Source organism: Schistocerca nitens, chromosome 8 (genome assembly GCF_023898315.1).
Source record: "Schistocerca nitens isolate TAMUIC-IGC-003100 chromosome 8, iqSchNite1.1, whole genome shotgun sequence".
Lineage (NCBI taxonomy): Eukaryota > Metazoa > Arthropoda > Insecta > Orthoptera > Acrididae > Schistocerca > Schistocerca nitens.
In genome coordinates this window covers 490,147,038-490,168,674 of record NC_064621.1, presented here as the reverse complement: position 1 = coordinate 490,168,674, position 21,637 = coordinate 490,147,038, and positions in this window count along the sequence as shown.

Below are 21,637 nucleotides of genomic sequence, written 5' to 3'. Positions count from 1 at the left end.
CCTATGAGTCGTGTCTCCATTCACGATGTTGCTCTCATTACCCAGTTCCTGTAACAAGTGCTGAAATGACGCGGAATCTTCTAAGCCTCTGCCTACTGTCACTATATCTCTGCGCAATCTCACTGGCAACTTCGTTATACAAATCCTAATGAGCTCCCCAGTTTCGTATGGCACATCCAAATACCTATTTCGTCTCAGCATTTCCTGATAGCACGCCACTGGATCTCTTATACCACCTTCGTTACAATTTGGCATCATCAATATGCTTTGCGTAACCTGGTCCAGCTCACTTTTCGACCAGAATTCATTTAAATAGCTACTACAGTCTTTAATAACTTCCTGCATTTTCGCTTTAGCCTCGTCCCTCAAATGGTTACACACCATCATCATTTTGAGGAGCTGTCCCCACGATGAAGGTAATGAATCTTGAAATTGAGACAGCCTTGGACTATACCCAGTTGGGTTTGCCACCTGTTTTATCCGACAAAACCGTTCTTCTGACTCTCTGAATTCGTCTTCCTCTTTCTGCCTATTTTCGTTTTTTGAATTTATCTCACTCTCCCTCTGCAATCTACCTGGTGGTGTGTCACCTTCGCTACTGCACGCTAATTGCAACTGTGCTAGTTCTTCCCTATGTTTCCTACTTATTTCTAATTGCGCCTCTTTAAGCTGTAATAGTGATTGTATCTCCCCCTGGTTGGCATAAACCTCTCGCTGCATACTGTCAGAGCCTGTCTCGCCTCTTATACTGATCCTTTCTACATCTGCACTAGTCGTATTCATTCTGACCACTACCTCTTTGATTCGCTCATCCGGCAACATGTCCCTACGTTCTGTAGTATCACTCTCTATAGCAAATATTCGTACCTCCAAATTATTGGCTTTTTCTTTCACAGCATCCTGTACTTGCTTCGATGCACCCAGATTCTTCTCCCCCTCATCTAACCGATTATTAACGGTGGACAGACGCAGCTTCATCATTGCCTCTTAATTTCCCTTATCCACTGCCTCCAATCTTCCCTTATTATCTTTATCCACTGCTTCCAATCTTTCCTTTTTATCTATATCCATCGCTTCCAATCTTTCCTTATACACTTCCCATCTTTCCTTATTATCTTTATCAATCGCTTCCAATCTTTCCTTATACTCCCTATCCCTTTCCTTATTATCTCTATCCATTGCCTCCAATCTTTCCCTATTATCTCTATTCATCGCTTCCAATCTTTCCTTATTATCTCTATCCATTGCCTCCAATCTTTCCTTATTATCTCTATTCAACGCTTCCAATCTTTCCTTATTATCTCTATCCATCCTTTGTAAAAACTGCAGTAGCACATTGTCATTTGCTACTTTCGGTGCGCTCACCTCGTTCGCCTGAGAAACCGTAGCTTCGCCAAGGGTAGCTTCACTTTCACTGCATACCTGAAATAGTCCCAGCTCGCCCACGTCGTCGGGAAAAGCCCCCGATTGTGGACAAAGCCCGCTGCATAAAGGATCACCTAGCCGCGGTCCGCTGAACAATTCAGCCCCTTTCGAGTGTTTGCCGTTCTCGCTCATTAACCCATGGTCGACAGCTACTTCCTGCTGCATTGCTACGTTCACGCCAGAATCACTATTCTCCATGGTGACTACTCTTTTCGACTGCGACCTAGTTACTATGGACATTACGCAAAAAAATTATACAACGATCTTCCAACCTTAGATGACGCAGCAAGCGATTACGTAAAAAATAAATAAAAGATCCTCACCAATCCAGAAAGAAATTGCAAACAAAAAAAATTTTACTTCTTAGCGCTATCACAATACATTCCATAAAAAAAGATCTTAACACCAAACCCTAATAGCAGAATCATGGCAAAAAAAAATCGTGGCAAAAAATCTTGGCAGGGTCGAAATTATGATAGGCACCCAGATGCCTTGCTCATACTGTGGCATCAAGCAGTCAGGCCTGCAAGATGAGTGGTCTGCCAAGCGAGTGGATTCATTCTTATTTATCGAGTAACATGAACTCTCGTACTCACAATTAAGTTACAAATTATCCTCCTGTATGAATAATATGCAACGGAAACGCACATCTGACTATCAGTGATTTACAGAACTCTGACTGTTCACTACGCACTGGCAATACCACATTTTCTTTTTGTCTTTTATTTAACGGCTTTTATCAACACGTGGCCACCGCACTGAATATGAGTGGCGCACACATTATAAATTCGGGACATCATGACAACATACAATTCGAAGGAAAAGTCCACCAATCTTTTTCTTTCCGCTATCTTATTTATTCCGATAAATTCTATAACTTAAACACACAAATTCTATAACCTACAACGATAACACATGAGAAATTCCGCCCAGTGGGCATGGCTTTACGTTGGTGATTCTCTACCTTACGGTCTAGTAATTATTTAACGCTACAGTGCACTTTCTGGATAGGATGGTGGATCTTTTATTATATCTCACACTTCGACTCTCACAATCTTCATCACGAAACTTTCCTCCAGATCGAGCGGTACAGAAGGAACAAGCATAACCCACTAATCTTTTGACTACTCTCCCATGCAAACCACACATACCCAAATTACATGACATACACCACACTACAACATGGAATACAATACAACAAATAATCACAAGACTATCACTTTCAGCTTTCCCACTTCAATTAGTATTTATCCCAGTTTCACACGACACTGCCCCACTTTGTAATTCTACTTTCCTACTACGAACTCTGGAGATATATGCACGTCTTCCTGTGCAATGTAAGCCAAGTGGCGTTGCTGGATAGACGGCTGACTCAACTTGCTTCTCTCTCAGAGTTTGAATCTAGCGTCACACGGAATCATATAAAGCAAAGTAATATTAAGAACATATTCATCACCCACGCGAGTCCTCAACTGATACCATGGACGAGTACTTCTCTTTATCCTTTGTCTCATACACAGATTGAGACTCACACAGTACTCACCACGTGGAAGTACTCGTCTCTAATTTCAAGTCCTGCACACGCCATTTCTTAAATATTTCAACTTATGGTACACACGCTATTTCTTAAATATTTCAACTTATTGAACACACGCTAGTAATTCAGCTTAACTTAAGCACACGGAAGTATTTCAACTTATTGCTACACGTGGTTTCATTGTGAACGTTGGTCACTTCCAAAGATTACTACGATCCCATTAATATTACTTGCCTGACATTTAATTCTCCCCACAAAAGTTCCTGAAATAGAGAAATTATTATTTCATACTACTCTTAAATATTCCACATGCATACCATGTCTCCACTCTTTTGTCTTTACGGAGCACAACTAAGACAGGTCTTAACAGCACGAGATCCAGCGGCAGAGTGCTGAAACATGGCCGTTCTTCAGGTTCCCTCCCACCTCTGCTGAAGTGGGCGAGCACCTTGCTACCGTATTGGTCAGCCACATTTCAGGCGCTCAGAGCTCAGGTAAATTTCATCTCTTTGGTCCCACCAGAGGTGGCCAAAGGATCGTCTCAAAGACGATCATATATTCACATTCACTATCTGCGGTTAGCAGACGACCATACATTCATTCATTTCACAGATCTCACCAAACTGGATGTAGGGATTTATTTTGTGGGAGTGCACATGTGATGAATTAAATAAATAAATTGTCATTCTTTCCCACACTGGTATCTGGCTTCGCTGTATTAATTGAAATTGAGTTATTTTACAAGAAAAAAATGTGTTGTTCTCACAAAAATAATGAAGTATGTTGTACCTATTTTCAATGTCGGGCGGTACTGTACCCTTTCAAGGCAAAAACGATATGTGGAAGCACGAGGACATACATGACTAACAATATTCATGACGTAACTTTCAATGTCATAGGAAAAAGAACACGACCTAACAAAATTTGAGTTAACACAATGCAACAAGAAAAGATGTCGGAGAGAAGAAATGAAAGGAAAGAATGTATTCAAGAAAGGAACAATGTTACACTAAAGCAAATATATTTCGCCAGGAACACAAGAGAAAATGGTAAACTACAACAGTATGGTAAGAGAAGCCGAACTTGGTTTAATGCAACATAGGGCAAGGCAGACGCACGTAAATATAAAAAATTCTGAAGCTTCGTGGCAGATTAAAACTGTGTGCGGGACCGAGACTCGAACTCGGGACCTTTGCCTTTCGCGGGCAAATGCTCTACCAACTGAGCTACTCAGGCATGACTCACGTGCCGTCCTCACAGCTTTACTTCTGCCAGTACCTCGTCTCCTACGTTCCAAACTTTACAGTAGCTTTCCTGTGAACCTTGTAGAATTACCACTCCTGACAGAAAGGATATTACAGAGACAAAGGTCCCGAGTTCGAGTCTCGGTCTGGCACACGGTTTTAATCGGCCAGGAAGTTTCAAATCAGCGTACACTCCGCTGCAGAGTGAAAATCTCATTCTGGGAACATCCCCCCAGGCTGTGGCTACGCCTTGTCTCGGCAATATCCTTTCTTTCAGGAGTACTGGATCTGCAAGGTTCGCAGGAGAGCTTCTGTAAAGTTTGTAACGTAGGAGACGAGGTACTGGCAGAAGTAAAGCTGTGAGGACGGGGCCTGAGTCGTGCTTGGGTAGCTCAGTTAGTAGAGCATCTGCCCGCGAAAGGCAAAGGTCCCAAGTTCGAGTCTCGGTCCGTACAGAGTTTTAATGTAACAGGAAGTTTCATATCTGCTTACACTCCGCTGCAGAGTGAAAATATCATTCTGGAAACATCCCCCAGGCTGTGGCTAGGCCATGTCTCTGCAATATCCTTTCTTTCAGGAGTTCTAGTTCTGGAAGGGTCGCAGGAGAGCTTCTGTAAAGTTTGGAACGTAGGAGCCGAGGTACTGGCAGAAGTAAAGCTGTGAGGACGGGGCCTGAGTCGTGCTTCGGTGTCTCAGTTGGTACAGCATTTGCCCGGGAAAGGCAAAGGTCCCGAGTTCGAGTATCGGTCCGTCACACAGTTTTAATCTGCCAGGAAGTTTCATATCAGCGTACAATCCGCTGCAGAGCGAAAATCTCATTGTGGATAAAAAATTCTTTTGGTAAATTCACTAAAAGGGGACATTTTATAAAGGATAAGCATGGAACAGTATTGACTAACAACAGTAATATGCAGAAAAGGTGGAATAATTTCTTTGCAGAACTATTCAGCTAATGTTTAGGGACGTGTACGGTATATGACGCAAATAATATGGAATTGAGCATTGAAAAAAGAAGATTTAAGAGAGCTGTTCAAAAGATTTTATCTCATCGAAGTGCTAAAGAAGAAATCTCTGAACTGGATAGCCCGTACTGTAAGAATGACAGAGAATAGAGTAATTGGGATAGCATTCTGCAGAACAATACATGCAACGAGTGGAAGAGGAAGAACAAGAATTACGTGGCGAGACAACATCCGGAAGAATACAGCTAAGACGAACATCAACACCAAATGGACATACAGTGTACTCTACAGAAAGAAATGGAAGGGGCTCGTAGAGCAGACATACGGTCTATAAGGCCCTTGCTACATATAGAGCAAAGTGAGAACTACACTGATGGTCAGAGCCTGCAACAGTAATGAGATTCGTGGCAGGCCGCAACTAAACAGTCAAAAGAGTAGTGCCACAAAAATTTTTTTAGAAAATTACTGCCTATGCCTTCTTTAAGAATACAGCTTGGTCTGTTATCTAGGCCTGTTGATGCCTCATTTCTTCATCTTCGTAGGGGAGAGTGTTCTACTTTGGAACACTTTTCAGACTGACATCTCTAGCCAGCCCTGTACTAGATTAATATTTTTATTTCAATTTTGGAATGATGTGAGCTGCTGTCCCTTTCTGAAATAAGAAAAATTACTCTGGAAAAGTAAGGTTTTTTTCAAATGTGAAAAACAGATCCGAGGAACAACATGGTCACTTACCAAGGAAAAAATATTGTATTCAAATTTAAAAGCATTGCAATCGAGAAAATATTTTCAAAATTTTATTTATTAATCCATGTGTCATATTATTATTCTGCTGCAGACTATTTATCAGTAAGTGAAATCAAATTGAGAAGATGTGTTATCCAACACCAGTTACAAAACATTCTAAAACTTTTGGCCACTAACATTATTTTCAAGGGAGCGAAAATTGAGGAATTTACATGGGAAAGGTCGAAATGTCAGAAATTACAATTTCAAGATTTTGTATCAAGAAAGTAATGTGTGGCCAAATGCCAATAGCTAAGAGAGGTAGTTTGTCTAGATGTATTGAAACTTAGCTGAAAACTTAGTCGCTAGATAATGCCAATTTATATGCTGGGATGTCGGTGCGGACGAAGTAGTCTCTCTTTTTACATTGTCTCAGCAACGGAGCGTGTCTGAACCTCTTAATAAGAAGAAGTAACGTTCATTGTGATACATATCTGTGTTTAGAAATCAGTATGCTATCCAAGACTACCTCAATTTAAAGCGGTAAGCTGAAGTTAGTGACTCCTTACTGCTACTGTTTCGTGTGTATTTAACCATAAGCAGAATTATTTGGTAGGCAACATGTAAGTGCCCTTTAAGTGTTATGAATTCACCTGAGAGGGTATAAGAAAATTCAAATACAATTTTTGAAATAGACAGCGGGTATACAAGAAACGCATCTCATGAGTCCCATTAGTATCGTGAATATTCAGAGAAGGCATGATAGAAAACGATGAACCAGAATTAAGTAGGCACAAGTCGCTGTCACATATTTGCTCATCCATTGACAGTGGCCATGTCCGAGTTTGTTACAAACCTCTTAGAAGTATCTCACACCGGCGAGAAGAGTGACACAACAAAAATACAATACTTGAGAAAAATCGATTTACAGAGTTCTGCAAATTCCAAATAGGTATATTTGACAGTGTTGTGTTATGTAATTAATAACTTTTTGTTTCCGTGAATTGTACACTGTAATACATTTTTGGATAGGTTTTTAGAAGAGGAAATGAATTACCGAATAAAAAATACAGGGTACCTTTTAAAATAGTCATACCGCTATTCATATCTTCGCAAAAAAAAACAAAGCTACAACGAAGGCAATCATGCTGATTGATGTCTCCCTGACGGCTAAAGAATATATGCTTGAAACATTTTGTAATTTGCACTTGGACAAACAACAATTATTTAGGGTGGTCAAGATAAATGGGATAGTGAAGGCTCCATCAGATACGGTGGACAGCACCGAATACTGAATAAGCAGTCCCAGACCAAGGCAAAAAAACATCAAATCTATTTTGCGTCTGTTTTGCAGCAAGGGGCAAAGTGCTCAGCGTCTGTTCACCAGTGGTGCGGCTGAAATTTATTTTCTGGAACTAACCCTTCCAGTCTTCACACTCTGAGTTCACTCAGTGAGTCTAATCAACTCTACCTGATTCCAGGTACAATCATCGTGAAGCATTGGGATAGTAACAGTATTACCCAAGATGGCAAGTACTACTGGCTCAACTGGTCTTAAGGATTCTGGGGTGGCCAGTATAAAATGAAGTGTGATTCAAGAGAGGAATCCGGAGTCCTTGGGCGAACTTAAAACCAAAACAAATACTGTTTTTTGAAACACTTAATATACAAACATTTTTGCAATCAAATAAAGTACATAAACTGGGATATATATTAAAAGAGCAGAAGATTCAAATTTGGGCACTTCAAAAACACGAATGACGGACAATAACACCATGGGGTTGAACAATTATCGTTTTTTTTTAAAAGTAAAACTGATCTTCGAAAAAGTTTGGAAATTCAATAAATCGTCACTTCACGATCCTACGCTATGTTTAATAACTTTAGTGACCTAGTGCTCTGACCTGGCGATTCCTGTCACTTAGGGCCTACATATCGCCCCTGGCCATTTCCTAGAAACAATACATTTTACTTCGTAACATTTCTCCCACTTCTAGATTTCCTAGACACCGTGTTGTGCTGTCGAGGTGGGCGCCCCGGTTGCTGGTCCTATACCTCTTCCGTTTGCTTTTGTCTTCGTTTTCGAGTATGTAATACCATATCTCCAACTACATCCACGTGATTACTCTCCAATTCAGAGTTAAGTGTCTGGAAGAAGGTTCATCGAACAATCTTCAAGCTATTTCTCTATTGTTCTACTCTCGAACGGCGAGCGGGAAAAACGAACACTTAAATCTTTTTGTGCGAGCTCTGACTTATTTTATAATTGTGATCATTCCTCCCTGTGTTGCTTGGTATCAACAAAAAGTTTTTACACTCAGAGGGAAAAGTTGGTGATTGAGGTGACAAGATCCTACAGCAAGGAAATACGCCTTTGTTTTAACGATTGCCACTCCAATTCACTTATCGTATCCGTGGCGCACTCTCCCCTATTTCACGATAGTACAAAACGAGCTGCTTTTTTTTTCAGCTTTTTCGATGTCCTTTGTCGATCCTATCTGATGCGGTTCCGACTCCGCCCAGCAATACTCCAGAACGGGACGTAAAAACGCAGTGTTGGCAGTCTCGTTAGTAGACCCGTTGCATCACACATCTTCCATAATATAGTGCACGTATGACATCCTTGGTCGTCCGCGGCTATTCATTCCCTCAGAAGCTTTCTACTATCGTTCGAGTCTTAAAATGTGTACTTAGATTTTATTACCTCTTCTTTCGATGTTCCTCCAAAGAGATCTGGTTTCTTGTACTATTCTCAGCATCTCTTTATTGGTATCTCTGTCTCTCCAGCTGATCATCATCCCTCCGTAGCACCCAATCTCTAGGGCTTCTAGACGACTTTCGTTTTGTTGTCCTGCTGTCCAAGTTTCACACCCATATAGGGCCATAATCCAAACAAATGTTTTCGTAACCCGTTTCCTTATTATCAGACTGATGTTCATGTTGGTGAGTAAGTTCTTTCTTAAACGAAATGCAATTTTGGCCGATTGTATTCCGCTCACAGTATCTTTCCGGTTCCTACCATCTTACTTCCCACATAAATAAATTCCTCTATCGTTCCTTGCTTCTTTCTGCCTATTATTATTCTTTAAGTTTCATATCCTGCTTCAGCACTGCATTCCTCTACTTTAGTCTTTCGTTTATTTATTCTCATAGTACACAGATTACAGAAATGTCTTCCAGTTTTACTGAGGACCATCTCTAGATCTGCGTGTGTCACAGCCAAACATTTATGTTTTCAGAATTATTTAGTGGCACCTGATAATGATAAAGCTTAAGGCTTCGAAACCGATCATACAATGAATAATAAATTGCTTCAAACTGAAGTGGATATGTTTATTCTATTAGTATATTCTTTAGTTGCTAATGTTCGACGGATCAAATATGCTGCATAAGGTTTTAGGAGGATATTTATATAGACGTCAAGCACCGACGAGTGAATGCAATTACAGAACCGCATGACATATTAAATTAAAGCTATGTGGCCCACCGAAACTTGATCCGTAGCCTTGCTTTCGCGGGCATTGCTGGTAACAACTTGGTTTGCATAGCTTAGATTGTTAACATGATTGCACGAGAAAGTTAAGGTTGCGGATCAGAATTCTGTTTTGGCATACAGTTTTAATCTGGCGGGTTTCAAAATATCTCCCACTCTGCCATAGAGCGAAGATTCATTTTGGAAAACTATATTGTTGCTTACCTGTGATCCTCTAGGAACGACAGAGCAGACAACAGTTAAAGATGACATTCATCGCGATCCTTACTCTGCTGAACACACATCATCTCTTATACGGTAGCCCCATTCTATTACAGAATGAATATAATCGTGTTGCAAAAGTGCAAAGAACATTACATGTTTAAGATACAGCGTGATAATCCTGTAGCGTCTTATTCAAGTAAGGCTGGTTTATTTTATGTCTATATTGACTCCTCACTTATTACACGTCTTTTGGCTTTTTGAAACCCAATCTAACTACGATATACACTGATGTATGTGTGGTCTGATCAAAAAATGTAAAAATTATCTGGTTTGCCACGACGAGGCCATCAGGTGGAAACAATAACAGCCTGCAAGAGCCATTCTCTGTGGCTTATCAACAGACTATCTGAACTAAGATTTCTAATTACTATTTTTGCTCAGTCATGTACTGAAAGTTAATCCATACAAAATAAATTAAATAAAATACACTACAAACAGAAAAAAATAAATCTGAAAAACGTATTTATTACTTTAATCGAACATTTTTGACTGTTCGAGACGAAATTTTCAGTTGTTGATGCCGAAAGCAACTCGAAACTGTACAAAAAAGGCAAAGAAGCAACCGAATAACAAATTAATTCGATCAAGACAAAAATTAAATTTAACTGAAGGCATTGCAGAATATCGCAGTAAGAGTATTTTGAGTTTCTGTATCGCAGACGGAGATGTGTTCATGGTTCCCAACACAGAGAACGTTAAGGCTTTACATTCACGTTCCTGTCATCAAAGGCAGAAATAGTTCATTTGATATCTTTGAGAGGAAAGGCATCAAATTAGTATTCCTATGTATTAAAGCAACAACACATGCAATATCATCTCGTTTCTAATTCCTCAGTTGTGAAACTAACGCAATGGAGAACAAGTGGATTGTGTTTCACTATTGAATTTTGTCATTGGTACTGCAATCTTTTTTAGTGTCTTCGGATAAATCAAATATACAGTTACTGACTTCAAAGAAGGCTGCTATTCGGAAAAGTAACAGAACACAAATATTGCCCTCTTGCACAGAATCAATGTAGACAGAAAAGGTAGTAGCGAAAAACACGTAGTAAGGTAATGTAATTCAGAATAAACGTAAGATTTAGGATTTAAATCTGAAATTTAGTTGTGGGAAGACTACAAATTTTGAATGGACATATATAGAACGAAATGATGAGGGGATAATGAAAAAAAGATAGAAAAGAAGTGTCTGGAAAACAGTATACATAAACAAAAAGGTGTTAGTTGCATGAGTGCAAAGGGTAGTTAATTAGACATTGGAAGAAATAGTAGAAGTATGACAAGTCTAATTTACACAAATAACAGAATAATTGAAATGCTGGTAGACTTTGTACTGCTGAATTCTAATTCAGACAAATATGTCAAGGAACAGGACTTAATCTCCATTACAATTAGATGAAATTTTTCTATAAAAGTCTATGATAATCTGGACTCCCAAATCCATATGAATCATAAATATGGATGTACATATGTATGACCCACATCTGCTCCTAAGCCAGTGGACAGATTTCAACCAAACTTGGTACACATATCGCTTACTGTCTGGAAAGAATCACTGTGGATAGGGGTGGAATAGCAATGTAGCCAATAATAAGAGGATACCCTGAGGATACCCTGATCCTGTATCTGACATTGAGAGTGCTTAGAGACCTTACACTTAATTTCGAACCTGTACGAAACTTTTCTCGCTGACGATTCCCACAAAATGACGAAAGGAAAAATAGTTTATCACTTTCTACATTTTCGCCGTTCATGCTGCAAAACTGCCACATGAAGCATGACGTTTTAATTTATTACTTATTTATCACCAACTTTAATCGTGACAACATAGGAGTCACATAGCTAACCGGTTGCGAAAAACTGTTTGGTGTCTTGAACTAGGTTTTGACACCTCTAAGGATGTCTTCATCAGAATGAAATTTTAAGAAACAGTAACATTATGCTCAGGTGAAAACATAAAATATTTTGTTTTCTGACTTGAGAATAACTACTATAAAGTCTGATCATTGCTTTCTCACGGTGTAATCTGCCGGTTTCTCAAAATTTCATTCTGATGAAGACATCCTTAGAGGTGTCGAAACCTAGATCAGTATACCAAGCATTTATTTGCAAACGGTTGGCTGATTCCTATTTTGAAACTTATTTATGGTTGCTTAGAAGCAGTCATGTCTAAGATTGTAAGTATTTGTGATACATTTTGCAGATAGTATACACATACCGCTGAATGAACCAGACTAAACACATCGTTGTACGACTCTTAGTTCAGTAGATATGACGTCATAAATACTGAGATCCGTGAATTACCTCTGCATCATGCAAGAAGTTAAAGTTTTTTACTTCATTGCTACTAAGTGTATTTCCTACTCTTTCCTCATACAGTATCCACACCGGTGGCAGAATATGCGTACAAAAATATATCATTCTACTACACATAGTTTCGGAGGTATCACGTCAAATACTGAGATGCGTGAGAAACTGCCACATCATACCTGACGTGTTAATTTATAACTTCTTTGCTACTAACTCTATTCACAACACATTTTGTAGTCAGTATCCACATGGGTCACGTAATGTGCCTAAAAAAATATATCCTTGTACGACTAGTAGTTCAGAAGGTATGACGTCATAAACACTGAGATGTGTGAAACACTGCAACATCATGCATGGTGGTTTAATATATTACATCATTACTTGGAACTCTATTCACAACACATTTTGCAGACGTTAGTCACATATACCACTTAATGTACCTGCAAAATTATATCATTGCACAGGACATAGGTCAGGAGACACGACGTCATAAACACTGAGCTGCGACAATATGAAACTGTTATACAAAACTCGCTAGACATACAAGTGACTGAAGTGGACAAATAAGCGTGAAATTTGTTAAATATGTGTGATAAAAGTTTGACATGTGCATATGTAGGCAAAGTCACGGGCACAATGTTCATCCTAAACCGCTGCACCGATTTCAACCAAATTTGTTACACGTATTATTTGCAATCTGGAAAGAAACAGTGCAGGGTTAAGAAACACCAACCTCGTACTGGTTGAGTGTGATAACATGAATAGGGAATGGAAATGAGGATATGGACAGACTGCCAGGGGGAAGAAGAAGACAGGTACAGACACGAGGAGATGATTAATGATAAGGGAGGGGGAGACAGGCACAAAGGTGGAGAGATGAGAGGAGATGGACTTAGAGGGCAAGGAGGAAATGGGCAGTGGGGGAAGGGGCAGATGGAAAGTCTGAGGAACAAATTGAAAGAGAGGGGGGGGGGGCATGAGGAAAAAGGAAATGAGCGTTTGGCGTCATTGGCCTGGAGGCCCCTTAGGGGGCAGATCCGGCCACCTTGGTGCAGGTCTTATTACATTCGCCGCCAAATTGGGTGACCTACGCACCGGATGGGGATGAAATGATGATGAAAACAAACAACACCCAGTCCCTGAGCGGAGAAAATCCCCAACCCTTACGGTATTTGAATCCGAGCCACTTACGACGGCAGTCCATCACGCTGACCATTCATCTATAGAAGTGGACTGGGGGATGAGGAGGTGGGTCGAGAGAGGAGGAGGAGATGGAATCAAAGTGCGAAGGAGGACATGGACAGAGGGGACAGAAACTGATGGACAGGGGGGAGGGGAGAAGAACGGAGAGAATGGAAGGAGGAAATGGTTCAGACAAAGGAGCATGAAGAGATGGACAGAGAGTGGGGGTTTGAGGATGTGGACAGAGAGTCAGGGTGGTGGGGATGGATAGAGAAGTAGGGAAGAAGCAGATGTACTAATAGAATAAAGACATATCTGGGTCTGGTAGTTTGAAATAGAAGAGTAGGAAAGGATGTCTGTGGGGAACCATTAAGTTGCAGCTCATCTCATCAGTGTTGCTTTGGGTTATGGTCAGAACTCTTGGTAGACCAGTCCATATCAGGAATGGTATTGTCCACAAAGCATTATCTCATATATGATGGTTTAAGAAAGATGCACTGTCATGCTGATACAATCATCGCCTCTGAACTGTTCCTCTTTTGTACAAAGTACATGTTGCTGTAAAATTTGTTCATATCCTTTGGCATTTAGGTATTTCTTAAGCACAGTACTGGGACCAAAAACTAATCACGGGAAACACCCCACTTTCACAATAACACCTTCTCTGTACTTTACGGTTGACACTAAATATCATGGATGGTAACCTTCTCCAAGGGTTCCTTAAAGCCAAATACTTTCACTGGATTACCACAGGGTAGCGTGATTCATCACTCCAAATCCAGTGACGGGTTGTCCATTGGAGTCGCTCTTTACACCATCTGAAGCGTCTCTTAGTGCTGGCTGCAAAATGTGTGGCTTATGAAGAGGCCGTTACATACCATCCTTTTCACTCCCTAGCCACAATCAGTATTCTAGTCTGACTGCTAGTTGCACTTTGAAACTCACGAGTGATTCCTTCCACTTATTTGATGCGGTTTTTACAGCCACCCTCTGTAATTCTGACGAAATAAAACGCCTATATCCATCGATATTATTTTATTTATTTTGTTGCAACCAGTTTTGGCGCTTCAGTGTGACATCTTCAGGCTGCAGTTGATGCGGAAGGGGTTGACACGATCCGTATATGCATACATCAAAAGAATGTTTCGCATCACCCCATTTCCCTGAACTCCTGAAGACAAACGTTGATTGTGGATATCGTATCACAGACAAAGTCCCTTCGACTGTTAAGAGATATCACTAAACCCGCCAAAAGATGTAAACAACCACGCATGAGCACCGCCTATTAGACGGAGGGGGTCCGACAGCCGATTAGTTCCAATCATTCCACGAGGAAGGAGGTACACGGCTAGAGTTGTCTGTAGTTCAGCCATGGCTACACGGTCAATACCGCGGTTCGGTCACGTCCGTATTGTTACTTTGTTCCACGAAGGGCTCTCAACAAGGGAAGTGTCCAGGCGTCTTGGAGTGAAACAAAGCTATGTTGTTCGGACATGGAGGAGATACAGAGAGACAGGAACTGTCGATGACATTCCTCGCTCAGGCCGCCAAAGGGCTACTACTGCAGTGGATGACCGCTACCTACGGATTATGGCTCAGAGGAATCCTGACAGCAGCGCCACTATGTTGAATACTGCTTTTCGTGCAGCCACAGGACGTCGTGTTACGACTCAAACTGTGCGCAATAGGGTGCATTATGCGCAACTTCACTCCCGAAGTCCATGACGAGGTCCATCTTTGCAGCCACGACACCATGCAGCGCGGTACAGATGGGCCCAACAACATGTCGAATGGACCGCTCAGGATTGGCATCAGGTTCTCTTCACCGCTGACTGCCGCATATGCCTTCAACCAGACGATTGTCAGAGTCGTGTTTGGGGTCAACATGGTCAGGCTGAACGCCTTAGACACAGTGTCCAGCGAGTGCCGCAAGGTGGAGGTTCCCTGCTGTTTTGTGGTGGCATTATGTGGGGGCGACGTACGCCGGTGCTGGTCATGGAAGGCTCCGGAACGGCTGTACGATACGTGAATGCCATCCTCCGACCGATAGTGCAACCATATCGGCAGCATATTGGCGAGGCTTTCGTCTTCTGGGACGACAATTCGCGTCCCCATCGTGCACATCTTCTGAATGACTTCCTTAAGGATAATGACATTGCTCGACTAGAGTGACCAGCATATTCTCCAGACATGAAACCTATCGAACATGCCTGGGAAAGATTGAAAAGGGCTGTTTAAGGGCGACATGACCCGTCTACGTCCCTGAGGGATCTACGCCGAATCGCCGTTGAGGAGTGGGTTAATCTCGACCAACAGTGCCTTGATGAACTTGTGGATAGTATGCCTCAACGAATACGGCTTTCATCAATGCAAGAGGATGTGCTACAGGGTATTAGGGATACCAGTGTGTACAGCAGTGTGGACGACCACCTCTGAAGGTCTCGCTATATGTTGGTACAGCATGCAATGTGTGGTTTTCATGAGCAATTTGATTTGTTTATCTCTATTCCCGTTTTCTGCACAAGTTCCGGAACTCTCCGAACCGAGGTGATGCAAAACTTTTTTTGATATGTGTATATAGGCCACATCGGTCATCTTGACCTGTCAGTGCATGTGGCAAGCAACAGGACTATCCATACATTCAGTACATTCATTCCACGTTATACACAGCTAAAAGTAACTAAGGGTACATGACTTTGGTTGTCTGTCATATTCCACTGAGCAATAACTGAGGATGTTCTATTTTACCTAATTATACCTTCATCCATCAAAATTTAAGTACAGAACAAAACATCATTACATCCATGAAAGTTTAATTAAAAAGAGCTGAAATGCCTGACAGGTCATTCACCCCGTTATCCTGGGGGCTTTTTATTGGACTCTGAGTTCTTCAGTAACTCGTATGCTCTCCGTGAGCGTCTATCAGCGTCTGACGACTACGTGACATGCTCCGTGTAAGTCCTTATACATCCTGTGTTATGCGTCCCATTACTTTAGCGAGAAGCCATGACAGTTTTTGGAGAGTCTGTGGTGGAAGAGGGCGTCCCTGAACACTTCTCTCAAGCATGCACTCCACATGTGCGATGGGGTTTAGGTAGGGACTCACTGACGGTCATTACGTTACTTTAATGGTTAGGCTTCGCAAGACATTCTTGCTGACGCCCAAAATATGGACCTTGGCGTTAGAAGGAATAAAGGACTACATCTAAGAAGCTGCCTGTTGACATGAGAACGGCAGAACTGAATCGAGATGCGAGATGCTGTCGCGTGAAGCGGAATGCTCGAACAGGAACTCCGGGTCGTAATATCCTTTATTGTAACCTGTTCGTTAAAGTCTGATGAAACACTTCCGCTCCAGTGGTCCTTCTGGCCTTCTATCGCGGTATCCGAACGACGGCACTACGCACATATAGTCAGATACCGGTCATTACGTGGGGTTCCAATGCGCCAGCGACCTTGTTCAACTCAACTTGTGTACTGACAGTCTCCATGTTGTGTGTCCACAACATGTGGACGATACATGGAGAGGCACTGGCATCTGCGGCAACATGACCGAAAGTCCTTACTTCTTGGATAAAACAGACTGCCTTTGCCACTTGCTCTTCATGAAGATGTCGCAACGTCCACAAACGGCTACTGCCATCTGTGTACCGGTATCTCACTGGAAAAATTCTGAATATCAGTACTCACTTGCTTCTGAGGATGCAGTTCACACTGTAGTGTATAACAAAGCCAATAGCTGGCGAATGGTTTTATTTGTTGCCTACATTGAAAGCGAAGATCTCAATCTATGCAATAAGCTCACGAGCACCTATCAAAATAGAACATACCGACCGCAGATTGTGAATTAATTATTACAGGAAACAAACGTATCTTCTAAAAATTTATATCACAAAACGAAAAAAGGTCTGTAAAAATGTTAACTGTAAGTCTTACAAAATTAATCAAAAGTGATACGTTCACAAAGGGCTTTCCTTGCCGGATTTCAAGAGACATAGAAAGAGCGGCTCCACGACCTCGGAGGGCATGGTAGAGGTCCAAGACGTTACCATAAATATTTATATGTTTGCGTTCGGGGTGGTAGTTGGCGACGAGTCATATTACTTTCGTCGTGTATGAAGGAATAGTTTTTGACATTTGGCACTGGTTACACTTGCTACGCGTCAATATCCATTCCATGTTATAGCTTTCTTCAAGCGCGTCGTGAATTGATTCTTCTGTTTGGCTACGCAAAGAGAATTTTAATTTTGATTGGGCGGGACGAGGTGGCAGCATCCCTTAATGACCGTCGCGAGGTACGCCTTGGGATACGACTAGCGTTCACCTTTACACAGCACAGAATGTTGTTGATGATGATGATGATACATTATTAAGGACATTTACTTCGGTCAGTAAAGATGAAAAGAGATGTGCGCGTAAGGAATATATAGTAGGTTTAAAACCAGATGAAAGAGTGATTTCGTAAAAATAATATTAATTGAAAAAAAAGGTAGTAATAAGTAGGGAGATTAACAGCTCACATATTTCATGTAATGTAGTGGAAATCCTCAACTGCACTCAAGTGGAATAAATTTCGCAAGGTTCTATTTCCTTTGGCACTGAAATTTTCTGACTAAAAATCTTCTCGTTGCTGCAGATCTGCGTAGAAGCGAGAGAACCGTTTTAGCGCTCACTCCGTCCAATCTCGAGCGCCGGTATCACGTCGTTGTTTCCCTTACTGTAGCATAATAAACCGACGGTAGAAAGGAAATTACTCCCTGCGATGTGCGAGAAATTCAAGCCGCTCCGGACGATAATGTTTCGCCGCACCAGCAGAATTGCGCCAAACGGCGATCTCCGCCGGCAGTAAAAGAGAAACAGCAATTGTGTCGCTGCTCGAGTCTTTCTTTCTGCGCCGCTGCGCTCGATCCACTGTCGGCAGGAGATGGCAACAATCTCTGTACCGTACCAGGAAACGCCGAGCACGTGCCGTAGCCCTGCCCTGCTCTAGAAACCTTCTTATTAAGCGCCCTGGAGACCTTTCTCTCTAGATACGGCTTCCACATCTTACCCCGCAAAACCGGCGAAAACTCCGCTTTCGGTGCCTCTCTGTCTTTCAGCAGCAAAGATTTCCTTGAAATGCGGCGAACGTCTTCTCATTACAAGAAGAGGTGTCTAACTAATCGAATAAAACAAGAAAGCGAATGTTTTCCTATCCTTCAGCCTCTTTGTAGTGTTAGCAGTTAGCCAACACTACGGACACTACATGAGAGAGGAGGCCTAATGCACGCGTTAAACTCACGCAGGCTAGAGATAGGTCTGAAACAGGATACGTAATGAATGCTATAAAGAAAAGTACGTAGCTTCTGGAATACTTAACTTTAATCCATCATTTGTATACATCGTTCTTGATGAGATATGCTTCATACGATAACTATCAATTGCTATGGCGCCTTGCTAGGTCGTAGCCATTGACTTAGCTGAAGGCTAGTCTAACTATCTGCTTTGCAAATGAGCGAGGCTTCGTCAGTGTGCATCGCTAGCTAAGTCGTCCGTACAACTGGGGCGAGTGCTCGTAAGTCTCTCAAGACTTGCCGTGTGGTGGCGCTCGGTCTGCGATCACTGACAGTGGCGACACGCGGGTCCGACATGTACTAATGGACCGCGGCCGATTTAAAGCTACCACCTAGCAAGTGTGGTGTCTGGCGGTGACACCACACTCTTCTTCTTCTTTTTCTTCTTCTGCTACTTCCTCCTAGCGTACTCCGTTACAGCGCCGTCATATTTTTCGAGTTCTCAAACTCGCCCTTGTATATATTCAGAATTGTAAAACTCATTCGATGAACAATTAAAAAGAAGCGTTGGAACATAGGGAAAAGAAACGTGAGTGACGACCAGATTCTAATACGACCCAAAGCAGTGGAAAGAGCTACAACGCTGACGCCCCCTGTCTATTGTGGCGTGCAGACATATTTCTACACCCACATTTATATGGATACTCTGCAGATCACATGTAAGTGCCTGGCAAAGGTTTCACCGAACCAACTTCACAATTCACATTATTCCAATTTTGCGTAGCTCGCGGGAAAAGCGAACATCCCTATATTTCCGTGCGAGCTCTGAGTTCCCTTATTTTATTGTGGTGATCGTTTCTCCCTATGTAGGTAGCCGCCAACAAAATGTTTTTGCATTCAGAAGACTAAGTTGGTGATTGGAATTTCGTGAGAAGATTCCTCCGCTACGAATAACGCCTTTGTTTTGATAATGTCCACCCGAAATCCTGTATCATTTCAGTGACACTCTCTCTCCTATTTCGCGATAGCACAAAACGTGCTGCCCATCTTTGAACTTTTGCGATGTTCTCTATCAATCCTATCTGGTAAAGAATCCCCATCGCTCAGCAATATGCTAAAAGAAGACGCACAAGCATAGTGTAGGCAGTCTCTTTAGTAGATTTTCTAAGTGTCCTCACATCAAAACGCAGTCTTAAGTTAGTCTTCCCCACAAAATTTTCTATATGTTCCTTCCAATTTAAGTAGTTCGTAATTGTAATTCCTAGGTATTTAGTTGAATTTACGGCCTTGAGATTTGACAGATTTGTCGTGTAACCGAAATTTAACGGATTTCTTTTAGAACATGTGGATGACCTCACACTTTTCGTTACTTAGAATCAATTGCACATTTTCGCGCCATACAGATATCTCTTCTAAATGATTTTGCATTTTTTTTAATCTTCTGATGACTTTGCCAGTCGATATACAACAGCGTCATCTGCAAACAACATAAGACGGCTTCTAAGATTCTCTCCCAAATCGTGTATATTAACAAGGAAGAGTAAAGGGCCAGAAATCACTTCTGTTTTACTCGACGACTTTCCGTCAACTACCTCTTTGACAGGAAATTACTAATCCAGTGACACAACAGGAATTATATTTTACAAGCACGCAATGTCACTACAAGCCGCTTGTGTGGTACAGCGTCAAAAGCCTTCCAGAAATCTATAAATACGGAATCCATTTGAAATCCCCTGTCAGTAGCACTCACTCAACACTTCGTTTCACAAGAACGATGTTTCCTAAATCCGTCTTGTCTGTGTGTAAATAGACAGTTTTCTTCGAGGTAGTTCACAAAGTTCGAACACAATATATGTCCCAAAATCCTGCTTCATATCGACGTTAATGATATGGGCCTGTAATTGAGTGGAGTACTCCTACTACTTGAATATTGGTGTGACTTGTGCAACTTTCCAGTCTTTGGGAAGGGATCTCTCATCGAGCGAACGGTTGTATATGGATGTTAAGTATGAAGCCGTTGCACCAGCATACTTTGAAAGGAATCTAATTGGTAAACAGTCTGGATCAGAAGACTTGGTTTTATTAAGTGATTTAAGATGCTTCACTATTCCGAGGTTATCTACATCTATGGTACTCATGTTGGCAGCTATTCTTGATTTGAATTCTGGAAGATTTACTTCGTGTTCTTTGGTGAAGGAATTTTTGAAGGGGTGTGTTTAGTAACTCTGCTTTGGCAGCACTATCTTCGATAGTATCTCCATTGCTATCACGCAGAGAAGTCACTGATTGTGTCTTGCCGCTTCCACACTTCACGAACGACCAGAATCTATTTGGATTTTCTGCCAGGTTTCGAGACAAGGTTCCGTTGTGGAAACTATTATAAGGATCTCGCATTGAATTCCGCACTAAATTTCGAGCTTCTGTAAAAGATCACCACTCTTGGAGATTTTGCGTCTCTTCAAATTAGGCATGTTTCAAATGTTCACATGTGTGTGAATTCATAAGAGACCAAACTACTGAGGTAATCGGTCCCTACGCTTACACACTACTTAAACTAACTTATGCTAAGAACAACAACACCCATGCCAGAAAGAGGACTCGAACCTCCGGCGGGAGTAGCCATGCAATCCGCTACATGGCGCCTCAAACTGCGCCGCCACTCCGCGCTGCGGCATGTATTTTCGTTGTTTCAGCAACAGTGACCTGACTCGTTTTGTGTACCAAGGGGGATCACCTCCGTCGTTTGTTATTTTTTGGTATAAATTTCTCAGTTTCTGCCGATATTATTTCTTTGAATTCAAGCCACGTCCGGTCTATCCTTACAGTGTTGATTTGGGAGGAGTGGAAATTGTCTTTCAGGAAGGCTTCAAGTATATTTTTAATTGCTTTATTGAATACGTATATTTTTCGTTTATTTTTGATGGGTTTGGAGGTTACAGTATTCAATCTCGCTTCGATGACCCTATGTCCATTAATCCCAGTATCCCTTGGGATGCTCCTTATAAACTAATGATTATTTTTGTTGCTGCGAGGTCAAGTGTGTTTTCACAACCATTTACTATTCACGAGGGCTCATGAACCAACTGCTTGAACTAATTTTCAGAGAATGCATTTAGGACAATGTACGTGTGCCTAAGGATTTCAACATGTATTTTCGCAAAAATATCGAGCGTAAATTAAAGTCACCACCAGTTACAACTGTTTCCACCTGCAGTCAAGGT